This window comes from Hordeum vulgare, chromosome 6H, assembly GCF_904849725.1.
Source record: "Hordeum vulgare subsp. vulgare chromosome 6H, MorexV3_pseudomolecules_assembly, whole genome shotgun sequence".
Classification (NCBI taxonomy): Eukaryota; Viridiplantae; Streptophyta; class Magnoliopsida; order Poales; family Poaceae; genus Hordeum; species Hordeum vulgare.
Genome location: NC_058523.1, coordinates 285,619,685 through 285,635,993, shown reverse-complemented (window position 1 = coordinate 285,635,993; position 16,309 = coordinate 285,619,685).

The window sequence follows — 16,309 nt, the reverse complement described above, 5'->3', positions numbered from 1 at the left end:
TTTAGCAACAATTTAATTGGCATAACCCGCATACCAAGCAATACTACATGAAGTGCGTATAACAGAAAGTTGGTCATCAGGAAAATTATTATCAATAGGCAGTGGGTCATCAATAATAATTTCCATCCTAGACAAGTTATCTGCTATCGGGTTGTCAGCACCCTTTCTATCAACGATATGCAAATCAAACTCTTGGAGTAAAAGTACCCACCTAATGAGTCTAGGCTTACAATTTTTATTTTCCATAAGGTATTTAATACCAGCATGATCAATGTGAATAGTTGCTTTAGAATCGATAATATAGGGCCTAAACTTATCATATGCAAACATAACTCCTAAAAATTCCTTTCCAGTAGTAGCATAATTCCTTTGAGCGTTGTCCAGGGTCTTAATAACATAATCACTAGCATCATACATAATTTCAAAGGGTAGGTTCCAATCAGGTGTTTGGACAATAGGAGCTGAAATTAAAGCTTTCTTAAGTATTTCAAAGGCTTCTACAAAACCATCATCAAAAATAAAAGGAACAGCTTCTTGGAGAAGATAATTAGTGGCCTAGAAATGTTTAAGAAATATTTAATGAAATGCCTATAGAAACAAACATGACCAAGGAAACTTCTTATACCTTTGATATGTTTTGGGCAAGTAATTTTCTCTATTATATCAACTTTCGCCTTATCCAGCTCAATATCGTGTTCAGAAATTTTATGCCCAGGCACTATACCTACATTCACCATAAAGTGGCACTTCTCCCAATTCAAGATGTGATTAGTTTCTTCACGTCTCTACAAAACTCGATCAAGGTTTCTCAAGCAATCATCAAAGGAAGTCCTGTAAACGGAAAAATCGTCCTTGAAAACCTCAACAATCTTCTCACAAAAGTCACAAAATATAGTTGGCATACATATTTGAAAGGTAGCAGGTACATTGCATAGACCAAAAGGCATACACGTATAAGCATAAGTTCCAAAGGGGCAAGTAAAGGTAGTTTTCTCTTGGTCCTCTTTTGACACAAATATTTGAGAGAATCCACAGTAGGCATCAAGAAAGCAAAAGTGTGTGTTCTTAGATAATCTTTCTAGCATTGAATCAATAAACGACAAGGGGTAATGATCTTTTATAGTAGACTTATTCAATTTACTGAAATTAATTTCAGTCTTATAACTAGTTACTATCCTTAGGAACAACTGGTATGCCACCTTTCTTAGGAACATAATGAACATGACTTACCCATCTACTATCAGCAATAGGATAGATTATACGTGCTTCGAGAAGTTTTAGTATTTCAGTTCTTGCCACCTCTTTCATCTTAGGATTGAGATGTCATTGATCATCAACAACTAGTTTAGCATCAGGTTCCATATTAATCTTGTGCTGACAGAGAGTGGGGCTTATGCCTTTAAGATCATCAACAGTATATCCAATATAAGCCATGTGCTTCTTTAGAGTCTTGAGTAATCTCTTTTATTCATGTTCTAAAATGCTATCACTAATAATAACATGATATATCTTCTTGTCATCAAGATAAGCTTATTTCAAAGTATTAGGTAAATCTTTAAGCTCAAATACGTGATCTCCCTTGGGTGGAGGAGGATCACCTAAAATTTCAACTAGTAAGTTATGCTTAAGGATAGGTTGTTGATCAAGGAGTATCCTATCTATTTTATTCATTTCATTCAAATGCAAATCATTCTCATGGTCTAGAAAATATTGTTCTAGTGGATTGGTAGGAGGTACAACAATAGAAGCAAGACCAATCATTTCATCCTTACTAGGCAATTCTTTTTCATGTGGTTGTTTTCTAAAATTGGAGAAGTTAAACTCATGAGAAATATTACCGAAGCTCACTTTGACCTTCTCAGCAGCACAATTAATTTCAACATTAACTGTATTCAAGAATGGTCTACCAAATACGATGGGACGGAATTTATCTTGTTTTGAACCAAGTACTAAGAAATCAGTGGGGTACTTGACTTTTCCGCACAAGACTTCAACATCTCTAACAAACCCAAGTGACGAAATAGTATCATGGTTTGCAAGCTTAATAGTGGCATTCATATCTTCAATTCTAGAGGGTGCTATATCATGCATAATTTCTTGATATAGTGTAAAAGGTATAGCACTAATACTAGCACCAATATCACACAAGCCATAATAGTAATGGTCTCCAATTTTAACTCAAATGATAGGTGTGCCTACCACTAGTTTATTTTTATCTAGTTCATCTCGTATGTTTCTAATAGGTTTCGCAATTCTAGCAGCTTCATCACAAAGGTAAATAACCTGCCCATCAATATTATCAGCTAGGAGATCTTTAAGTATAGCTACATTAGGCTCAACATTTATTTGTTTAGAAGGTGTAGGAGTTCTAACATAACTCTTATTAACCACTCTTGTAGCCTTAGGATGTTCTCTAATCCTAACAGGGAAAGGAGGTTTCCCAATGTAAGCAGTAGGAACAGTTGGATCAACATGGTTAGCAATTATTTCTTCCTTCTTCATTCTAACAGGTTCCTGAGGTGATTTTTCAATGGGAGGATGATATTTGAACCACTTTTCCTTGGAAAGGTCAACATAGGTCATATTTGAGAGTCAAGGCCATATTTTTTGCTAAACTCATGAAAAGGAGAAGTTTCCATGAAAGATTTAAAATAATAAAACTTAAGATTTATACCTAACTCTTTACCTTCATAGAGTTCCCAGTCTTCAGTGTTGCGTATAATCATTTCCGCAAGATCCCATTTGAATTCAATAGTCTCATTCATATAAGAACCGACAACACAAGCATCGAGTAATGTTTGATCATCATGAGAAAGCCGAGCATAAAAATTATGTATAATCAATTCCTTTGAGAGCGCATGGTTGGGGCAGGTGTGCATCATAGATTTAAGCATCCCCCAAGCTTGAGTGATGCTTTCTACTTCAAGAGGAAAACACTTATAAATAAATTCCAATCATGATGAATTAGATGCATAGCATAAAATTTCTGATGAAATTCCGATGCCATGATCAAATATCATACAATAACATGTACCATATTAATGATTTTCCCTCCAAAGATAAAGGGAAAACTTTCTTCTTAACTTTGTCTCCGGGTGGAATTGAAAGCTGAAACAATCCACAAATCTCCTCAACATATACGGAATGGTAAGTAGGATGAGTTGAACCGTTATAAGGATTAGCCAACAATTTCTCTACCATATCCGAAGGAATCTCATAATAAATATTTTCAGTAGGTTCAACATGTTTAGGAACAACTTCCTCAAGTTCCCTTCGAGGCAAAGATGCCCTGAACAAGTCACTCAAAGGGTGACTGTTCATAGTGATAGGCAATAGTAAATTTCAGCACGTACAGAAAGTGTTACCTTACCAATTTCCAATTACCAAAGGCGCTTCAATCCCCGGCAACAGCGTCATAAAAGAGTCTTGATGACCAACAAGTATAGGGGATCAATCGTAGTCCTTTCAATAAGTAAGGGTGTTGAACCCAACGAGGAGCAGAAGGAAATGATAAGTAATTTTCAGCAAGGAATTCTCCGCAAGTGTTGTAAGTAACAGTGATATATACTTTTGTAGTAAGACAATTCGTAACAAGTGACAAATCACAATGGTAGCAAATGTGCAGCAAGGTAGCCCAATCCTTTTTATAGCAAAGGACAAGCCTCAAAGTTCTGTTATATGAAGCAAGCGCTCCCGAGGACACAAGGGAATTTTTGTATTGTCATGTTCATCATATTAAGTTGATTAGCGTTTGCTACTTTAATGATTTGATATGTGGGTGGACCGGTGCTAAGTTGTTGTTCTTACTTGAACTAACAACCTACTTATGATTACCCCCTCTCGCAAGCCTCTACAACTATAAAATAAGAATTAAGAATAATCTAACCATAGCATGAAACATGTGGATCCAAATCAGCCCCTTATGAAGCAACACATAAACTCGGGTTTAAGCTTTTGTCACTATCGTAATCCACCATCTTTTTCTTACTCCACAATGACTTCCCTTACACCCATAACATGGTGAAGTGTCATGTAGTCGACATTCAGATGACACCATTAAGAGAAGTAACAACATACATATCATCAAAATATCGAACGAATGTCAGCTTTATATGATTACTTATAACAAGACTTCTCTCACGTTGATGGGGTCATAGTCCTAGGGTAGGGTCATAGGCTTGTCATATAGGTCCTACCCAAGGACTACCCCTCACAAAGGACAAGGACCTAGTCAGTCCCGACTGAATTAAGGGGTCCCCATCATCCAGTCGGTAACAGGTCCTCAACCGTCCAGTCGGAGACTAGCATTCGGAGAATACCAAGCTAACCGACTGGCTACACTCGGTGCATCGTAACCTCTCTGGAGGGAAACGGCCGTCCGTTTCCGGGTGCATTTATTAGCATTTAGAGCATACATTACATGTAACATACACATTCAATCCCCACTACTCCACCCCTGTACCGGAACCGTTGTGGAGGGCAGCGCACTCTATATAAGCCGCCCTCCCCCACTGGTAGAGGGGTTAGCAAATCATTGTATTCCATATTCCACTCGACAACAAGCTCCGAGAGCACTGAGACGTAGGGCTGTTACCTCCACCGCTGAGGGGCCTGAACTCATACAACCTCGCCGTAGCTAGGACTCTGCCCATCTCATTCGTACCCTACACATCTACTGTCAGGCTTATACCCATGACAGTTGGCGCCCACCGTGGGGCAGGCGTCTAAGCGACTTCCGGCTAGTTTGCGACTACTTCCTTTCGTCATGTCGTCCGGTGGAGATTCGAGCATGGGTCACCAGATCTTCTTCGGCGCTCTCTCCTTCATCGTCGACGATTCAGCGTGGCGTCGGGATGCGCCCCTCGACATCGAGGCGCTTCCCCATCGCGGGGCTACGCACTTCCGTGCCGGCGCCCGCAGCATTCTTCTTCCCCAGCGGTCGGCTCCGGTGTCGACCTACACCGCCGTCGCGCGCCGCGTCAAGCGATCCCGCCGTCCGCGGCTCCAGCGTTGGGTGCAACACGCCCAGGCGCACCGGAACGCATCTTCACAAGTGGCAGTTCTTGAGTCCGTTGTGGTTGCCCCGTCGTCCCAGCACTTGGACTCGGTTCCGACTGAGTTTCCTTCCGAGTATGCGGGTCACGGGTCCGCAGCAGAAGTACACATGGCCAACTCCCATGAAGATCCCCGTCAGGCTGGCCGGAACGAGCAAGAGATCGGCGAAGCGTCCGGCGCACGTCGTCCACCTCGCCGTTCTGCTAGTCGGCACACTCGGCGGAGCAACGTGGAGCTGTTCCGCACACCCCTCCTCAACTTGGCTGTAGCTGCCAAGATAGCCGATTCCCTCGAGCCGACTGATTCAGAGGCTGGTAGAGGGATCGAGCAGATCCGAGCCCTGTTGCACATAGCGCAGCAGCAGAATTCGGCGGTCTCCCAGTCGCACAACCGGATCTATAATAGTTCCGTCCATGCGAATACGCATCGGTCGGTTCACAGCCCTGGTTCCCATCAGCGCCACAGGGGAGGCAGCCGTTCCATGATTCATGAAGATTGTCGCCGCTCACGCACCCCTCCGCGGGGTGGGCCCTATGGGTCCCGACATCATGATGATCGGCGTTTAGTCGGCGACACTTACGACCCAAGACCCGACGCAAGAGGACATATCGCCCAGCGAAGAGTCGACAGAGGTCGAGCCCACCACGATGGTCGCGATATCGACCGTCCGAGTGGAAGCAGGGCCACCGTGTCTGGTCCCGAGTGTTTCAGTCGAGCCATCCGTTGGCTGACATCCCTCCCAACTTCCGATTGGCGACAGGAATTAGCAAGTTCACACGAGAGTCCAAGCCAGAAACATGGGTGGATGACTACCGAGTGGCAGTCCAGATCGGAGGAGGGGACGACCATGTCGCCATGAAGCACCTCCCTCTGTAGCTCGACGGCTCGGCACGAGCGTGGCTAAACCAGTTGGCCCCCTCAAGCATCTACAGTTGGGCAGATCTGGCCCGAGTGTTCATCAAGACCTTCGAAGGGATGTGCAAGCGCCCTGCTGGCCTTGTGGAGCTCCAGCACTGCGTCCAGAAGCAGAATGAGCCCCTGCGTGACTTCATCCAGCACTGGACAACTCTCTCTCACACGGTGGAGAACGTCACCGAGCATCAAGCAGTCTGCGCTTTTAAGGCAGGCGTGCGGTACAGGGATCTGTACCTGAAGTTCGGCCGAACAGGCGACATCTCCATGAGCAAGATGATGGAGATAGCAACACGCTACGCAAATGGCGAAGAAGAGGACCGCATCCGAAGCGGCAAGCACAAAACAGTCGCTGATGGCGATGGGGGCAACACTCGGAAGCAGAAGCAGAAAGCTCCGACCGCTCCGCAAGCGGAGGCTGCAGCCATAACCAATGCCAAGTTCAAGGGTAAAGGGAAGGCTCAGTTCACTACGAAGAACAAGCCAGCCTCAGAGTCTGCATTTCAGTCGGCGGGAGAGACGAAGAAAGTCAGCATCCACCCGACGGACGCCACTGCTGCCCCGACGAACGTCTCCACCACCCTCGATCCTAAATAGGAAGCCGAGCTCACCCAATTTCTCCGTGAGAACTGGGACATCTTCGCATGGAAACCCTCTGACATGCCAGGTGTACCCAGGGAGTTGGCTGACCACCGACTGCACGTGGATTCTACGGCTCGGCCTGTCCGAGAGCGCCCGCGCCGATCCGCCGCACACAAGAGGAAGGAAATCGGGGAAGAGGTGGCCAAGCTGCTGGCAGCCAACTTCATTCGCGAGGTTCACCACTCCGAGTGGCTCGCCAATGTTGTCATGGTGCCCAAGAAGGACAAGTCGCTCCGAATGTGCATCGACTTCAAGCATCTCAATAAGGTCTGCCCGAAAGACCATTTTCCGCTCCCCTGCATAGATCAAATTGTCGATTCGACTGCGGGCTGCGAGCGTGTGTCATTTCTCGATGCCTACTCGGGCTATCATCAGATCCGTCTGTATGGTCCCGATGAGTTAAAAACAGCCTTCATCACCCCATTCGGGTGCTTCTGCTACATCACTATGCCATTCGGTCTGAAGAATGCATGAGGTACCTTTATGCGCATGATCCAAAAATGTCTCCTCGATCAGATCGGTCAGAATGTGGAGGCATATATGGATGATATCGTAGTCAAGTCACGCAAAGGTTCCGACCTGCTGACTGACTTGGCAGAACCATTCGCCAACCTTCGTAGGTACGATATCAAGCTCAACCCCGCCAAATGTTCATTCGGCGTTCCCAGCGGAAAGTTACTCGGTTTCTTTGTTTCCGAATGAGGGATCGATGTCAACCCCGAAAAGATCGGGACCATCGACCGAATGGAGAGGCCGGTCAGAGTACACGATGTACAACGGCTCACAGGTTGCCTAGCGGCTTTGAGTAGGTTCATCAGTCGACTCGGCTAAAAAGCACTTCCTCTGTACCGACTCATGAAGAAATCAGGTACTTTCGAGTGGACAGAGGAAGCCCAAGTCGCATTCGATGACCTCAAAGTCCTACTTTCCACCCAGACGGTTCTTACTGCTCCGCTCAGTAAAGAGCCCCTTCTTCTATATATCGCGGCTACAAATCAAGTCGTCAGTACTGTTCTTACAGTCGAACGAGATGAAGAAGGGAAAGCATACAAAGTTCAGCGGCCAGTGTACTACGTCTCCGAAGTCCTGACTCCTTCCAAGCAGAGGTATCACCACTATCAAAAACTTATCTACGGGATTTACATGACTGCGAAGAAGGTGGCCCATTATTTCCAAGACCACTCGGTGTCTGTCGTTTCTGATGCTCCATTGTCGGAAATTCTCCACAATCGAGACGCGTCAGGCCGAGTGGCGAAGTGGGCGATGGAGATGTTGTACTGTGATATCAAGTTCGAGGCCAAGAAAGCTATTAAGTCTCAAGCTCTGGTTGAGTTCATAGCAGAATGGGTAGAACAACAGCAACCGACCCACATCTGCTCGGCCCATTGGACAATGTTCTTCGATGGGTCCAAGATGTTGAATGGCTCCAGCGCTGGGGTTGTGATCATATCACCAAAAGGCGACAAGCTTAAGTACGTGCTACAGATACACTTCGATTCTTCCAACAACGAGGCAGAGTATGAAGCTCTCCTCTACTGGTTGTGTATGGCCATCTCACTCGGCGTCCGTCGCCTGATGGTCTACGGCGATTCGGATTTGGTGGTCAATCAAGTGATGAAAGAGTGGGACGTCAGAAACCCCACCATGACTACATATTGCAATGCAGTGAGGAAGCTTGAGAAGAAGTTTGAAGGTCTAGAACTTCACCATGTTCCAAGACTGAAGAACCAAGCAGCTGATGAGTTAGCAAAACTCGGATCCACTCAGAGACCAGTCCCGAGTGACGTGTGCCTCGAGCACCTCCACCTCCCCTGAGTCAAAGAAGATCCTTTCACAGAGGAACCAGTACAACCCAAGAGCACAACAGACCCGACTGAAGTCGATGTACCTGCTGTGGTTGATCTGGTCATGGAGATTCTGGCTGTCATTCCCGATTGGACTATGCCGATCATTGCATATATCCTGAGGCAGGAACTACCCGAAGACGAAGTCCAGGCCAGGCAGATAGTCCGCAGGTCGAAGTCATTCACTGTCATTGATGGCCAATTGTACAAGGAAAGTATCTCAGGCGTTCTTCAACGATGCATCTCCCCAGAGGAGGGGCAGCTGATTCTGGAGGATATTCACTCGGGGACCTGCGGTCATCACGCTTCTTTGAGAGCAATCGTCGCCAAGGCATTCAGGGCTGGCTTCTTTTGGCTGCAGGCTAACGAGATGGCTAAGGATATGGTTGATCGATGTGAGGGCTGCCAGTTCTACTCTAACAAGTCCCACAAGCCAACGTCTGCGTTGAAGACGATCCCTGTGGTGTGGCCGTTTGCAGTGTGGGGATTAGATACAGTCGGCCCATTCAAGACAGGCCAAGGTGGATACACAGATCTGTTGGTGGCAGTCGACAAGTTCACAAAATGGATCGAAGCGAAGCCCATCAAGAAGCTCGACGCCTCAACAGCCGTCAAGTTTGTCAGGGACATCATCTTCAGATTCGGTGTACCTCACAGTATAATCACGGACAACGGGACAAACTTTGACTCGGACAGATTCAAAGGTTTCTGTACAAGCCAAGGCATCCGAGTGGATTTTGCTTCCGTAGCGCATCCTCAGTCCAATGGACAAGCAGAGCGGGCAAACAAACTTATTATGCAAGGTTTGAAGCCCCGACTCCTGCGAGAGATAGTACATGCCGCTGGCGCTTGGGTTACCGAGCTACCTTCAGTGCTTTGGGGACTTCGCACAACCCCGAACAGATCTACAGGGCGATCACTGTTCTTCCTCGTTTATGGAGCAGAAGCGGTCCTTCCGAGTGACTTGCTTCACAATGCGCCACGAGTCGAACTCTTCTCTGAAGCCGAAGAAGAACAAGCAAGGCAAGACGGAGTGGATCTTCTGGAGGAGGAGCGCGAGATGGCATTAACTCGCTCGACCATTTAGCAACAAAATCTGCGGCGTTTTCATGCACGCCATGTCAGAAGTCGCACGTTCCAAGCAGGCGACCTGGTGCTCCGAGTGTATCAGCAAAGACCTCACAAGTTGGCTCCGTCCTGGGAAGGACCCTTCATCATCTCCAAGGTGCTGAACAACGTTGCATACAGACTCTACAACATCGAGAGGGAGACAGACGAGCCGCGTGCATGGAACGGAGATCTCCTGAAGCGCTTCTACACGTGACCGTCGACTGAAGCAATGTAAAGAACAAGTATTGGCGAAATAATATAAAGCAGATTGAGTTTTTTGCAGGTTCAAAGTTCTTCCGCGGTCGCAGACTTCAGTCTCAAGAAAAAAAAACTTAGCTGCGATCCAGAATCGCCTAAGTATTAACCTTCTCCGACTGTGCACTACACGTCACACTCACGGGCTTAGCTATGATCCAGCATCGCCTAAGTATTAACCTTCTCCGAGTGTGCACTACACGTCACACTCGGAGGCTTAGCTGCGATCCAGCATCGCCTAAGTATTAACCTTCTCCGAGTGTGCACTACACGTCACACTCGGAGGCTTAGCTGCGATCCAGCATCGCCTAAGTATTAACCTTCTCCGAGTGTGCACTACACGTCACACTCGGAGGCTTAGCTGTGATCCAGCATCGCCTAAGTATTAACCTTCTCCGAGTGTGCACTACACGTCACACTCGGAGACTTAGCTGCGATCCAGCATCGCCTAAGTATTAACCTTCTCCGAGTGTGCACTACACATCACACTCGGAGACTTAGCTGCGATCCAGCATCGCCTAAGTATTAACCTTCTCCGAGTGTGCACTACACGTCACACACGGAGGCTTAGCTGCGATCCAGCATCGCCTAAGTATTAACCTTCTCCGAGTGTGCACTACACGTCACACTCGGGGGCTTAGCTGCGATCCAGCATCGCCTAAGTACTAACTATCTCCGAGTGTGCACTACACGTCGCACTCGGGGGCTTAGCTGCGATCCAGCATCGCCTAAGTACTAACTATCTCCGAGTGTGCACTACACGTCACACTCGGGGGCTTAGCTGCGATCCAGAATCCCCTAAGTACTACCTATCTCCAAGTGTGCACTACACGTCACACTCGGGGGCTTAGCTGCGGTCCAGCATCGCCTAAGTATTAACTTTCTCCGAGTGTGCGCTACACGTCACACTCGGGGGCTTAGCCGCGATCCAGAATCGCCTAAGTATTAACCTTCTCCAAGTGTGCACTAAACGTCACACTCGGGAGCTTAGCTGCGATCAAGAATCGCCTAAGTATTAACCTTCTCCGGGTATACTCTTAACGTCACACTCGGAGACTTAGGGAATTCCACGGACCCTCAATGAGGCTCACGCAGATGTCAAAACAACTGACATGTTCCGAATGTTTGCCTTTGGCTTCACCAAGAAACGCCAAACAAAAACCCGAATTAAAATTGCAACAGAAGAGCAAAAATTCGATTCAAAGCTCTAGCAAAGATAGTTTACTCGGTGCGGATCAAGCTTACCCGCACCGATCTAAGAATGTGACAGCCAACAGGAGTGGCCAAAGTTTCTTACGGATTAACACTCGGCATACCGAGGATAAAGTTTTTTCACGCGTCTGCTGGGTCAGCGCCAGGACTGGAGGGCTCCATGAAGGTGTCCAAGTCGATTCCGTCGGCGATGCGGGTAGCACTCTCAAGGAACGTCTCCATGAAGTCTTCGAATCGAAGCTTCTTTGTGTTGGCGACCTTCAGTGTCTTCAACTTCTGCTCGCGCACCTCCTTGCAATGGACTCGGACCAGGGACAGAGCAACATCTGCATCGCAACGAGCTGCAGATTTCTTCCACGACTGCACTCAGTTGGGAATCTCCTCCAGTCGGGTCATCAGGTTTTCCATCTCCTGCCGCGACTCATCCTCTGGCCAAAGTTCCTTCTCAATTCGGCTGACGACCTCTCTCAGTCGACCGATGAAAGGACCCACTTTTCCTACGCGGATATGCGCCCGGAGCAGATCCCGATTGGCGTCCTCACCGAGTGGCACGTTGTCGCGAATGGACCGCTCCACGTCCGCTGCTTCAGCTTCAGCATCAACACAAAAGTCTGCAACAAAAGGGAAAGCATATAATAAACGCCGAGTGTCACGCACACAGTACAAGCACTCGGCAAAACATAAGACTTACCAGCCAGACGCGTCATCATCTGCCCAACCCAGTCGGTGACATACTTCTCCTGAGCGGTGCATCGCTTATTCAGGACGACCATCTGATTCGTGAGAGTGGTCCTCTGTTTCTTCATTTTTTCCACTTCCTCAGTCAACACCTTGTTCGCTTCACGCGCCTCCTCCAAGGACTTCTCTCGTCCCTCCAGAGCATCCTTCATGCCGGCCATTGCGAGCATAGCCGCATCAAGCTCCCCAGCGAACTGGTTCCTCTCTGCTCTGAGAGCCTCATAGGCCGTCCCCATTTCACAAGTTTTCTGCCACCAAGCACCAAGGAACAATCAGAAAGTTCAACAGTTAAAAGTCTAAGTTCTTCAGACCACTGCCGACGCAAGCAGTCGACAGCGGTCTCGGGGACTACACCCAGTGGGTTCACTAAGAGTGACCCCACTGGCATGCAGCTCAAGCAGGCCTGCCCTATTGAGATGCATGTTATCACCTACGCCTACGAGGCCAATACTACCCGACCTGAGTACAAATTACTCTCGGGGACTCTTACAGTAAGTGCACTCCGAGTGCCACAACTACACGCACTCGGTCATGTTATTTACAGACCTGACCAAAGCAAAGACAATATGTATAAAGACAACTGCCGGTGCAAGCACTCGACAGAAGTCTCGGGGACTACACCCACTGAGTTCACTCAGAGTGAACCCATTGTGAACAACAGATGCTATCCAAAAACACCCAGTGGGTTACAAGATAAAAGTAAATACTTACTAGCCCACTTACTCGGATATCATCCCGCAGCTCCAGGCTCCGCTGGTACAAGGACGCGACGGAGTCGTAGGCCCTCTTGGCCTCCCCAGCCATCAGCTCCGCTTGCACCATGGCTCCCTTGGCCGCTCCGACCTACTCCTCCGGGAAACGCCGAATGTTGAACTCGGCATTCGACGATCCTGGCATCGTTGGAAGCTCCTGAGGCATCCCGAGGTCCGCTCCAGTCGGCACCTCAACCACCAGCGCCGGTTCAGTCGGCGGTAGCGCCTCAGTCGGTAGCACGTCGGTGGCGAGAGCGACAGCGGGAGGAGCAGCCTCAAGAACAGGCTCCACGGCTGGGTCGGCTCTCCTCTGGTCCCCCTCGTCCAGGCAAATCGCCCCTGACAGGCCGAATGACACGAGGTCTCAGAAAAAGAAAGAGGCAGAAAGATGGGCGATGGCATTCGGAGGAAAATGGTGAAGTTGGGCCCCGAAGTGATTCATGATGCCCTTGAAGAAAGGATGCAGGGGCAAAGAAAAACCTCGGTGGACGTGGCCGAGGAGCAGGACGCGCTCCCCCTCCTGAGGCGCTGGCTCGACCTCGTCCTCCGCCGGCAGCCTCCAGGACTTATGCACGATCATTCCGTGCTCCACCAGCTGCAGCAGACCCCCCCTCCGTCACCATGGAGGGGAGGAAGTCGCCCTGAATCCACCCCGCCGGCAGCGGCCGCTGCCGCCGCTGTGCAGGCGCCGCCGCCTTGCCCTTCTTCTTCCTCGCCTCCATCTTGCTGGTCTGACCCTTGGTCATGGAGGCGACGGCGAACCCTCGGGAGGAAGGAGAAGGAAGGAGTGTAGGAGCACTGGAGGTGGTGAGGAAGACGGAGCAGGCGAGAGCGAAAGATTCAGCGAGCGTAACGAAGAAGTCTCGCCGCCGAGATTTAAATAGGGTTCCGACTGGGTCACTGGCGTGTGGCCCCGAAACCTTATCCGCCCGACCGGCCGCGGCGATATAAGTGGAGGAGTTGAAGGCGCGAGAATCGAGGCGTCAGGCGCTACTCGAGCGCGCCGGCGTCATCCCTGTTGGACGCCCGGAAACCGAAATTTGAAGATCCCAGAAAATCCGCCGCTGTCAATTGACCGGTCGCGTCAAAAGATGCCGCAGAAGCACTCGGCTACCGACAGTCTGTTTCACGAGTACTTCCACTCGGATCGTTGGTCAGAAAAGATAAAATGGACCGAGGCAAGCAACGCCCAAGCCAAATTTGTTCCAGTCGGATCCAAACATCAAGCACCGCTTCGTTGTTTCAACCCCAATCCATTCGGGGACTAATGATGGGGTCAAAGTCCTAGGGTAGGGTCATAGGCCTGTCATATAGGTCCTACCCAAGGACTACCCCTCACAAAGGACAAGGCCCTAGTCAGTCCCGACTAAATTAAGGGGTCCCCATCATCCAGTCGGTAACAGGTCCTCAACCATCCAGTCGGAGACTAGCATTCGGAGGATACCAAGCTAACCGACTGGCTACACTCGGTGCATCGTAACCTCTCTGGAGGGAAACGGCCGTACGTTTCCGTGTGCATTTATTAGCATTTAGAGCATACGTTACCTGTAACGTACGCATTCAATCCCCACTACTCCACCCCTGTACCGGAACCGTTGTGGAGGGCAGCACGCTCTATATAAGACGCCCTCCCCCACTGGTAGAGGGGTTAGCAAATCATTGTATTCCATATTCCACTCGACAACAAGCTCCGAGAGCACTAAGACGTAGGGCTGTTACCTCCACCGCTGAGGGGCCTGAACTCATACAACCTCGCCGTAGCTAGGACTCTGCCCATCTCATTCGTACCCTACACATCTACTGTCAGGCTTATACCCACGACACACGTCCTCAACAACAATAATTACTACTCACGCATCATCAACATGTTCAAGATCACAGGTGTAATAATAATAATTAAGGATCTCAACATAATATCTTCAACCAAGTAATCCAACAAGCATCAACTACAAGATGTAATCAACACAACTAATAACCCACACATACCAATATGAGGTTTCGAGACAAAGGTTGAATACACGTGATGAACTAGGGATCAAGATCAGATGGTGCTCGTGAAGATGTTGATGAAGATTGGTCCTCCCACGAAGGAGGAAGCATTGATGATGACGATGGCTTTGATTTCCCCCTCCCACAAGGGAATTCCCCCGGCAGAATCTCTCTACCGGAGAGCAAAAGGGCCTCTGCCCATGTTTCCGCCTTGAGACGGTGGAGCTTCGTCTCGAAAGATAACTTATGATTTTTTTCTAGGGTAAAACACACCAGATAGGAGAAGATGGTCGCCAAAGGGCCAGTGGGGGACCCACAAGACATCATGGCGCGGCCAAGGGCGCGCCCTGTTGGCTCGTGCCCAGCTCGTGGCCCCACTCCGGTATATTTTTGGCCTAAAAATTCACAAATATTCCAGAAAAAATCTTTGTAAAGTTTCAGGTCATTTGGAGCAAGTTGATTTTTCTGCCCTTTTCTTGTTTTCCCGATCCTGAATTCTAGTTTCCACATATTTCCCTCTGAGTGATGTACCTTGTATATTCATATATAAAGGGCATAAAAATTGTATGATAATAATGGATAATGGGTCGGATCAAGACAAATTTCAATAGTAATTCATGATGCAAAATGAACGTATCAATCGCCAATAAAGAAAATTGTGTGCAATGACTGGTCCATCAGGCACGTTTGATATTAGACTAGCGTGTGTGATGCAAGACATATAGTTGGTTCTTATGAACTATTTGCAATTAGACAAGATAAGACAAATGGTTCACAAAATACATGTGTGTGTGAAGTATGACATATAGTTCGCTCGGACAAACTTTTTGCGTTGATACACCTAGAACATAAACGAGTTACCGTAACAAGGTGTGTGTGATAGCCGGCAAACAGTTCATTCTTTAAAATTGTGTGGGAAGACCAATATTAACCCAAACGATTCATACTCACAAGTTGTGTGTGTTGTGTGCACATGGTTGCTACTAAACAATTGCATGCGATGTGATTTGCTCTGTTTGCACAACATCCATGCTCTGGCTATAGAACACCCCAACATTATTGTTGCATAACCAACTTTAACATTCAATTACATAAGTGACTGCACAAGACATGTACATTCCTCAACATAAATTTACAAGAAGTAGACGATCACAAAATCATATTGTTCTTCTCACGATGGTTGCGGCCACTGCTATAATTGTGTCTATCCCTCGCCATCTACAAGAATGAGGCACTTCCTCATCCTCACGATCCTCATGTACATCTCGTAGCTTGTGTATGTATCCTTGGTCGCGTACTTGATGTGTTCTTCATCCAGTTTGTTCACCTAGGCCTTGTGCCAGACAGACTTGTCCTTTTCACACACAGCCTTCATGTCTCTCTAGTAGGGGTCGACGATAGCCGCGGCGAGGTAAACCAGGAAGTCATTGTGCTTCTTCTTCTCATCACCCCATACCCTCTACTGACCTTGGATGTTGACAAGCTTTTGGAAGGCAGCCTTAAGTCTTGAGCACCTTGAGATCGTTGGTGGTGTCCACCATTGCGAATTTGTAGTCAGGGGTGTTGAAAAACCTGGCTAAATGCTCGCAAGGCCTTGTGTCCAGGCAGTAGTGGTAGACAAGAACATGATGGCGCACACACAACTCGGCAAAGACGACCATCTAATCATGCCTGGCATGACCGCCGGTGTACTCAAGGTCGAAGTCAAACAGTTTGTACGTGTCATCCTTGGCAAGAAGTTGCTCCAACATGTCGATGGAGTTTTCCACAACAACCAGGTCATTGGTGTACACCATCGAG